The following is a 10571-nucleotide window of genomic DNA, read 5'->3' on the forward strand; positions in this document are numbered from 1 at the left end:
GGATGCCTGCAAGGATGGGAAGGCAGTCCGTTGGAGTGGGACGCAGGCATCCAGTCACAGTGCGTAGTGCGTCATTGATGGCGGTGTCAATGTGGCGGGTGTGAGAGCTGCGGCACCACACTGGTGCGCAGTACTCAGCGGTAGAATGGACGAGGGCCAAGGTAGCTGTGCGAAGGGTTTTCGCATCAGCTCCCCAGCCGGAACCCGCCAGCCGCCTCAAAAGTGCAACGCGCGCAGATAGTTTTTTGCGCAGTGACTCCAGGTGTCGTCGGTACGTGAGTGACCTGTCCAGGGTTACACCGAGGTAGGTAGGTTCGGCGCAGTAGGGGAGGTGTTCGTCATCGGTGGTAACGTTGATCTCACGTTTTGCTTCCTTGTTGTAATATTTTAACGTTGATAAACGCCTTCAATTAGGCGCCTATAAAAATATTTTCCCGAAATATTTTTCGGAATTTTATTTTTGAATCGTGTTCAGAATTAAATTTCCTTTCCAGGGATGGCAAGCTCGTGGTGGGGCAGACGAAGGAAACGCGAGCAGAATGGTTTAAAAATGGGGTAAATGTCTTATGTATTTAAAAATAAATAGAGTTTTTAACGTATATAGACGCCTTCAATTAGGCGCCTATAAAAATATTTTCCCGATATATTTTTCGGAATTTTATTTTTGAATCGTGTTCAGAATTAAATTTCCTTTCCAGGGGTGGCAAGCTCGTGGTGGGGCAGACGAAGGAAACGCAAGCAGAATGGTTTAAAAATGGGGGAAAGGTCTTACGTATTTAAAAATAAATAGAGATTTTAACGTTTATAGACGCCTTCAATTAGGCGCCTATAACAATATTTTCCCGAAATATTTTTCGGAATTTTATTTTTGAATCGTGTTCAGAATTAAATTTGCTTTCCAGGGATGGCAAGCTCGTGGTGGGGCAGACGAAGGAAACGCGAGCAGAATGGTTTAAAAATGGGGGAAATGTCTTACGTATTTAAAAATAAATAGAGTTTTTAACGTATATGCACGCCTTCAATTAAGCGTCTATAAAAATATTTTACCGATATATTTTTCGGAATTTTATTTTTGAATCGTGTTCAGAATTAAATTTCCTTTCCAGGGGTGGCAAGCTCGTGGTGGGGCAGACGAAGGAAACGCGAGCAGAATGGTTTAAAAATGGAAGAAATGTCATGCGTATTTAAAAACAAATAGAGATTTTAACGTTGATAAACGCCTTCAATTAGGCGTCTATAAAAATATTTTCCCGATATATTTTTCGGAATTTTATTTTTGAATCGTGTTCAGAATTAAATTTCCTTTCCAGGGGTGGCAAGATCGTGGTGGGGCAGACGAAGGAAACGCGAGCAGAATGGTTTAAAAATGGAAGAAATGTCTTACGTATTTAAAAATAAATAGAGATTTTAACGTTTATAGACGCCTTCAATCAAGCGCCTATAAAAATATTTTCCCGAAATATTTTTCGGAATTTTATTTTTGAATCGTGTTCAGAATTAAATTTCCTTTCCAGGGATGGCAAGCTCGTGGTGGGGCAGACGAAGGAAACGCGAGCAGAATGGTTTAAAAATGGGGGAAATGTCTTACGTATTTAAAAATAAATAGAGATTTTAACGTTGATAAACGCCTTCAATTAGGCGCCTATAAAAATATTTTCCCGAAATATTTTTCGGAATTTTATTTTTGAATCGTGTTCAGAATTAAATTTCCTTTCCAGGGGTGGCAAGCTCGTGGTGGGGCAGACGAAGGAAACGCGAGCAGAATGGTTTAAAAATGGAAGAAATGTCTTACGTATTTAAAAATAAATAGAGTTTTTAACGTATATGCACGCCTTCAATTAAGCGTCTATAAAAATATTTTCCCGATATATTTTTCGGAATTTTATTTTTGAATCGTGTTCAGAATTAAATTTCCTTTCCAGGGGTGGCAAGCTCGTGGTGGGGCAGACGAAGGAAACGCGAGCAGAATGGTTTAAAAATGGGGGAAATGTCTTACGTATTTAAAAATAAATAGAGATTTTAACGTTGATAAACGCCTTCAATTAGGCGCCTATAAAAATATTTTCCCGATATATTTTTCGGAATTTTATTTTTGAATCGTGTTCAGAATTAAATTTCCTTTCCAGGGGTGGCAAGCTCGTGGTGGGGCAGACGAAGGAAACGCGAGCAGAATGGTTTAAAAATGGGGGAAATGTCTTACGTATTTAAAAACAAATAGAGATTTCAACGTTAAAAGACGCCTTCAATTAGGCGTCTATAAAAATACTTTCCCGAAATATTTTTCGGAATTTTATTTTTGAATCGTGTTCAGAATTAAATTTCCTTTCCAGGGGTGGCAAGCTCGTGGTGGGGCAGACGAAGGAAACGCGAGCAGAATGGTTTAAAAATGGAAGAAATGTCTTACGTATTTAAAAATAAATAGAGTTTTTAACGTATATGCACGCCTTCAATTAAGCGTCTATAAAAATATTTTCCCGATATATTTTTCGGAATTTTATTTTTGAATCGTGTTCAGAATTAAATTTCCTTTCCAGGGGTGGCAAGCTCGTGGTGGGGCAGACGAAGGAAACGCGAGCAGAATGGTTTAAAAATGGAAGAAATGTCTTACGTATTTAAAAATAAATAGAGATTTTAACGTTTATAGACGCCTTCAATTGACCGTCTATAAAAATATTTTCCCGATATATTTTTCGGAATTTTATTTTTGAATCGTGTTCAGAATTAAATTTCCTTTCCAGGGATGGCAAGCTCGTGGTGGGGCAGACGAAGGAAACGCGAGCAGAATGGTTTAAAAATGGAAGAAATGTCTTACGTATTTAAAAATAAATAGAGTTTTTAACGTATATAGACGCCTTCAATTAGGCGCCTATAAAAATATTTTCCCGATATATTTTTCGGAATTTTATTTTTGAATCGTGTTCAGAATTAAATTTCCTTTCCAGGGGTGGCAAGCTCGTGGTGGGGCAGACGAAGGAAACGCGAGCAGAATGGTTTAAAAATGGAAGAAATGTCTTACGTATTTAAAAATAAATAGAGATTTTAACGTTTATAGACGCCTTTAATCAAGCGCCTATAAAAATATTTTCCCGAAATATTTTTCGGAATTTTATTTTTGAATCGTGTTCAGAATTAAATTTGCTTTCCAGGGGTGGCAAGCTCGTGGTGGGGCAGACGAAGGAAACGCGAGCAGAATGGTTTAAAAATGGGGGAAATGTCTTACGTATTTAAAAATAAATAGAGTTTTTAACGTATATGCACGCCTTCAATTAAGCGTCTATAAAATTATTTTCCCGATATATTTTTTGGAATTTTATTTTTGAATCGTGTTCAGAATTAAATTTCCTTTCCAGGGGTGGCAAGCTCGTGGTGGGGCAGACGAAGGAAACGCGAGCAGAATGGTTTAAAAATGGAAGAAATGTCTTACGTATTTAAAAATAAATAGAGATTTTAACGTTTATAGACGCCTTCAATTGACCGTCTATAAAAATATTTTTCCGAAATATTTTTCGGAATTTTATTTTTGAATCGTGTTCAGAATTAAATTTCCTTTCCAGGGATGGCAAGCTCGTGGTGGGGCAGACGAAGGAAACGCGAGCAGAATGGTTTAAAAATGGGGAAATGTCTTACGTATTCAAAAATAAATAGAGATTTTAACGTTGATAAACGCCTTCAATTAGGCGCCTATAAAAATATTTTCCCGAAATATTTTTCGGAATTTTATTTTTGAATCGTGTTCAGAATTAAATTTCCTTTCCAGGGATGGCAAGCTCGTGGTGGGGCAGACGAAGGAAACGCGAGCAGAATGGTTTAAAAATGGGGGAAATGTCTTACGTATTTAAAAATAAATAGAGATTTTAACGTTGATAAACGCCTTCAATTAGGCGCCTATAAAAATATTTTCCCGAAATATTTTTCGGAATTTTATTTTTGAATCGTGTTCAGAATTAAATTTCCTTTCCAGGGGTGGCAAGCTCGTGGTGGGGCAGACGAAGGAAACGCGAGCAGAATGGTTTAAAAATGGAAGAAATGTCTTACGTATTTAAAAATAAATAGAGTTTTTAACGTATATGCACGCCTTCAATTAAGCGTCTATAAAAATATTTTCCCGATATATTTTTCGGAATTTTATTTTTGAATCGTGTTCAGAATTAAATTTTATTTCCAGGGGTGGCAAGCTCGTGGTGGGGCAGACGAAGGAAACGCGAGCAGAATGGTTTAAAAATGGAAGAAATGTCTTACGTATTTAAAAATAAATAGAGATTTTAACGTTGATAAACGCCTTCAATTAAGCGTCTATAAAAATATTTTCCCGATATATTTTTCGGAATTTTATTTTTGAATCGTGTTCAGAATTAAATTTCCTTTCCAGGGGTGGCAAGCTCGTGGTGGGGCAGACGAAGGAAACGCGAGCAGAATGGTTTAAAAATGGGGGAAATGTCTTACGTATTTAAAAATAAATAGAGATTTTAACGTTGATAAACGCCTTCAATTAGGCGCCTATAAAAATATTTTCCCGATATATTTTTCGGAATTTTATTTTTGAATCGTGTTCAGAATTAAATTTCCTTTCCAGGGGTGGCAAGCTCGTGGTGGGGCAGACGAAGGAAACGCGAGCAGAATGGTTTAAAAATGGGGGAAATGTCTTACGTATTTAAAAACAAATAGAGATTTCAACGTTAAAAGACGCCTTCAATTAGGCGTCTATAAAAATACTTTCCCGAAATATTTTTCGGAATTTTATTTTTGAATCGTGTTCAGAATTAAATTTCCTTTCCAGGGGTGGCAAGCTCGTGGTGGGGCAGACGAAGGAAACGCGAGCAGAATGGTTTAAAAATGGAAGAAATGTCTTACGTATTTAAAAATAAATAGAGTTTTTAACGTATATGCACGCCTTCAATTAAGCGTCTATAAAAATATTTTCCCGATATATTTTTCGGAATTTTATTTTTGAATCGTGTTCAGAATTAAATTTCCTTTCCAGGGGTGGCAAGCTCGTGGTGGGGCAGACGAAGGAAACGCGAGCAGAATGGTTTAAAAATGGGGGAAATATCTTACGTATTTAAAAATAAATAGAGATTTTAACGTTTATAGACGCCTTCAATCAAGCGCCTATAAAAATATTTTCCCGAAATATTTTTCGGAATTTTATTTTTGAATCGTGTTCAGAATTAAATTTCCTTTCCAGGGATGGCAAGCTCGTGGTGGGGCAGACGAAGGAAACGCGAGCAGAATGGTTTAAAAATGGGGTAAATGTCTTATGTATTTAAAAATAAATAGAGTTTTTAACGTATATAGACGCCTTCAATTAGGCGCCTATAAAAATATTTTCCCGATATATTTTTCGGAATTTTATTTTTGAATCGTGTTCAGAATTAAATTTCCTTTCCAGGGGTGGCAAGCTCGTGGTGGGGCAGACGAAGGAAACGCGAGCAGAATGGTTTAAAAATGGAAGAAATGTCTTACGTATTTAAAAATAAATAGAGATTTTAACGTTTATAGACGCCTTTAATCAAGCGCCTATAAAAATATTTTCCCGAAATATTTTTCGGAATTTTATTTTTGAATCGTGTTCAGAATTAAATTTGCTTTCCAGGGATGGCAAGCTCGTGGTGGGGCAGACGAAGGAAACGCGAGCAGAATGGTTTAAAAATGGGGGAAATGTCTTACGTATTTAAAAATAAATAGAGTTTTTAACGTATATGCACGCCTTCAATTAAGCGTCTATAAAATTATTTTCCCGATATATTTTTTGGAATTTTATTTTTGAATCGTGTTCAGAATTAAATTTCCTTTCCAGGGGTGGCAAGCTCGTGGTGGGGCAGACGAAGGAAACGCGAGCAGAATGGTTTAAAAATGGAAGAAATGTCTTACGTATTTAAAAATAAATAGAGATTTTAACGTTGATAAACGCCTTCAATTAAGCGTCTATAAAAATATTTTCCCGATATATTTTTCGGAATTTTATTTTTGAATCGTGTTCAGAATTAAATTTCCTTTCCAGGGGTGGCAAGCTCGTGGTGGGGCAGACGAAGGAAACGCGAGCAGAATGGTTTAAAAATGGGGGAAATGTCTTACGTATTTAAAAATAAATAGAGATTTTAACGTTGATAAACGCCTTCAATTAGGCGCCTATAAAAATATTTTCCCGATATATTTTTCGGAATTTTATTTTTGAATCGTGTTCAGAATTAAATTTCCTTTCCAGGGGTGGCAAGCTCGTGGTGGGGCAGACGAAGGAAACGCGAGCAGAATGGTTTAAAAATGGGGGAAATGTCTTACGTATTTAAAAACAAATAGAGATTTCAACGTTAAAAGACGCCTTCAATTAGGCGTCTATAAAAATACTTTCCCGAAATATTTTTCGGAATTTTATTTTTGAATCGTGTTCAGAATTAAATTTCCTTTCCAGGGGTGGCAAGCTCGTGGTGGGGCAGACGAAGGAAACGCGAGCAGAATGGTTTAAAAATGGAAGAAATGTCTTACGTATTTAAAAATAAATAGAGTTTTTAACGTATATGCACGCCTTCAATTAAGCGTCTATAAAAATATTTTCCCGATATATTTTTCGGAATTTTATTTTTGAATCGTGTTCAGAATTAAATTTCCTTTCCAGGGGTGGCAAGCTCGTGGTGGGGCAGACGAAGGAAACGCGAGCAGAATGGTTTAAAAATGGGGGAAATATCTTACGTATTTAAAAATAAATAGAGATTTTAACGTTTATAGACGCCTTCAATCAAGCGCCTATAAAAATATTTTCCCGAAATATTTTTCGGAATTTTATTTTTGAATCGTGTTCAGAATTAAATTTCCTTTCCAGGGATGGCAAGCTCGTGGTGGGGCAGACGAAGGAAACGCGAGCAGAATGGTTTAAAAATGGGGTAAATGTCTTATGTATTTAAAAATAAATAGAGTTTTTAACGTATATAGACGCCTTCAATTAGGCGCCTATAAAAATATTTTCCCGATATATTTTTCGGAATTTTATTTTTGAATCGTGTTCAGAATTAAATTTCCTTTCCAGGGGTGGCAAGCTCGTGGTGGGGCAGACGAAGGAAACGCGAGCAGAATGGTTTAAAAATGGAAGAAATGTCTTACGTATTTAAAAATAAATAGAGATTTTAACGTTTATAGACGCCTTTAATCAAGCGCCTATAAAAATATTTTCCCGAAATATTTTTCGGAATTTTATTTTTGAATCGTGTTCAGAATTAAATTTGCTTTCCAGGGATGGCAAGCTCGTGGTGGGGCAGACGAAGGAAACGCGAGCAGAATGGTTTAAAAATGGGGGAAATGTCTTACGTATTTAAAAATAAATAGAGTTTTTAACGTATATGCACGCCTTCAATTAAGCGTCTATAAAATTATTTTCCCGATATATTTTTTGGAATTTTATTTTTGAATCGTGTTCAGAATTAAATTTCCTTTCCAGGGGTGGCAAGCTCGTGGTGGGGCAGACGAAGGAAACGCGAGCAGAATGGTTTAAAAATGGAAGAAATGTCTTACGTATTTAAAAATAAATAGAGATTTTAACGTTTATAGACGCCTTCAATTGACCGTCTATAAAAATATTTTTCCGAAATATTTTTCGGAATTTTATTTTTGAATCGTGTTCAGAATTAAATTTCCTTTCCAGGGATGGCAAGCTCGTGGTGGGGCAGACGAAGGAAACGCGAGCAGAATGGTTTAAAAATGGGGAAATGTCTTACGTATTTAAAAATAAATAGAGATTTTAACGTTGATAAACGCCTTCAATTAGGCGCCTATAAAAATATTTTCCCGAAATATTTTTCGGAATTTTATTTTTGAATCGTGTTCAGAATTAAATTTCCTTTCCAGGGATGGCAAGCTCGTGGTGGGGCAGACGAAGGAAACGCGAGCAGAATGGTTTAAAAATGGGGGAAATGTCTTACGTATTTAAAAATAAATAGAGATTTTAACGTTGATAAACGCCTTCAATTAGGCGCCTATAAAAATATTTTCCCGAAATATTTTTCGGAATTTTATTTTTGAATCGTGTTCAGAATTAAATTTCCTTTCCAGGGGTGGCAAGCTCGTGGTGGGGCAGACGAAGGAAACGCGAGCAGAATGGTTTAAAAATGGAAGAAATGTCTTACGTATTTAAAAATAAATAGAGTTTTTAACGTATATGCACGCCTTCAATTAAGCGTCTATAAAAATATTTTCCCGATATATTTTTCGGAATTTTATTTTTGAATCGTGTTCAGAATTAAATTTTATTTCCAGGGGTGGCAAGCTCGTGGTGGGGCAGACGAAGGAAACGCGAGCAGAATGGTTTAAAAATGGAAGAAATGTCTTACGTATTTAAAAATAAATAGAGATTTTAACGTTGATAAACGCCTTCAATTAGGCGCCTATAAAAATATTTTCCCGAAATATTTTTCGGAATTTTATTTTTGAATCGTGTTCAGAATTAAATTTCCTTTCCAGGGGTGGCAAGCTCGTGGTGGGGCAGACGAAGGAAACGCGAGCAGAATGGTTTAAAAATGGGGGAAATGTCTTACGTATTTAAAAATAAATAGAGATTTTAACGTTGATAAACGCCTTCAATTAGGCGCCTATAAAAATATTTTCCCGAAATATTTTTCGGAATTTTATTTTTGAATCGTGTTCAGAATTAAATTTCCTTTCCAGGGGTGGCAAGCTCGTGGTGGGGCAGACGAAGGAAACGCGAGCAGAATGGTTTAAAAATGGAAGAAATGTCTTACGTATTTAAAAATAAATAGAGTTTTTAACGTATATGCACGCCTTCAATTAAGCGTCTATAAAAATATTTTCCCGATATATTTTTTGGAATTTTATTTTTGAATCGTGTTCAGAATTAAATTTCCTTTCCAGGGGTGGCAAGCTCGTGGTGGGGCAGACGAAGGAAACGCGAGCAGAATGGTTTAAAAATGGAAGAAATGTCTTACGTATTTAAAAATAAATAGAGATTTTAACGTTGATAAACGCCTTCAATTGGGCGCCTATAAAAATATTTTCCCGAAATATTTTTCGGAATTTTATTTTTGAATCGTGTTCAGAATTAAATTTCCTTTCCAGGGGTGGCAAGCTCGTGGTGGGGCAGACGAAGGAAACGCGAGCAGAATGGTTTAAAAATGGGGGAAATGTCTTACGTATTTAAAAATAAATAGAGATTTTAACGTTGATAAACGCCTTCAATTAGGCGCCTATAAAAATATTTTCCCGAAATATTTTTCGGAATTTTATTTTTGAATCGTGTTCAGAATTAAATTTCCTTTCCAGGGGTGGCAAGCTCGTGGTGGGGCAGACGAAGGAAACGCGAGCAGAATGGTTTAAAAATGGAAGAAATGTCTTACGTATTTAAAAATAAATAGAGTTTTTCACGTATATGCACGCCTTCAATTAAGCGTCTATAAAAATATTTTCCCGATATATTTTTTGGAATTTTATTTTTGAATCGTGTTCAGAATTAAATTTCCTTTCCAGGGGTGGCAAGCTCGTGGTGGGGCAGACGAAGGAAACGCGAGCAGAATGGTTTAAAAATGGAAGAAATGTCTTACGTATTTAAAAATAAATAGAGATTTTAACGTTGATAAACGCCTTCAATTGGGCGCCTATAAAAATATTTTCCCGAAATATTTTTCGGAATTTTATTTTTGAATCGTGTTCAGAATTAAATTTCCTTTCCAGGGGTGGCAAGCTCGTGGTGGGGCAGACGAAGGAAACGCGAGCAGAATGGTTTAAAAATGGGGGAAATGTCTTACGTATTTAAAAATAAATAGAGATTTTAACGTTGATAAACGCCTTCAATTAGGCGCCTATAAAAATATTTTCCCGAAATATTTTTCGGAATTTTATTTTTGAATCGTGTTCAGAATTAAATTTCATTTCCAGGGGTGGCAAGCTCGTGGTGGGGCAGACGAAGGAAACGCGAGCAGAATGGTTTAAAAATGGGGTAAATGTCTTAGGTATTTAAAAATAAATAGAGATTTTAACGTTTATAGACGCCTTCAATCAAGCGCCTATAAAAATATTTTCCCGAAATATTTTTGGGAATTTTATTTTTGAATCGTGTTCAGAATTAAATTTCCTTTCCAGGGATGGCAAGCTCGTGGTGGGGCAGACGAAGGAAACGCGAGCAGAATGGTTTAAAAATGGGGTAAATGTCTTACGTATTTAAAAATAAATAGAGATTTTAACGTTGATAAACGCCTTCAATTAGGCGCCTATAAAAATATTTTCCCGAAATATTTTTCGGAATTTTATTTTTGAATCGTGTTCAGAATTAAATTTCCTTTCCAGGGGTGGCAAGCTCGTGGTGGGGCAGACGAAGGAAACGCGAGCAGAATGGTTTAAAAATGGGGTAAATGTTTTAGGTATTTAAAAATAAATAGAGATTTTAACGTTTATAGACGCCTTCAATCAATCGCCTATAAAAATATTTTCCCGAAATATTTTTCGGAATTTTATTTTTGAATCGTGTTCAGAATTAAATTTCCTTTCCAGGGATGGCAAGCTCGTGGTGGGGCAGACGAAGGAAACGCGAGCAGAATGGTTTAAAAATGGGGGAAATGTCTTACGTATTTAAA

Source organism: Aplidium turbinatum, chromosome 3 (assembly GCF_918807975.1).
Source record: "Aplidium turbinatum chromosome 3, kaAplTurb1.1, whole genome shotgun sequence".
Lineage (NCBI taxonomy): Eukaryota > Metazoa > Chordata > Ascidiacea > Aplousobranchia > Polyclinidae > Aplidium > Aplidium turbinatum.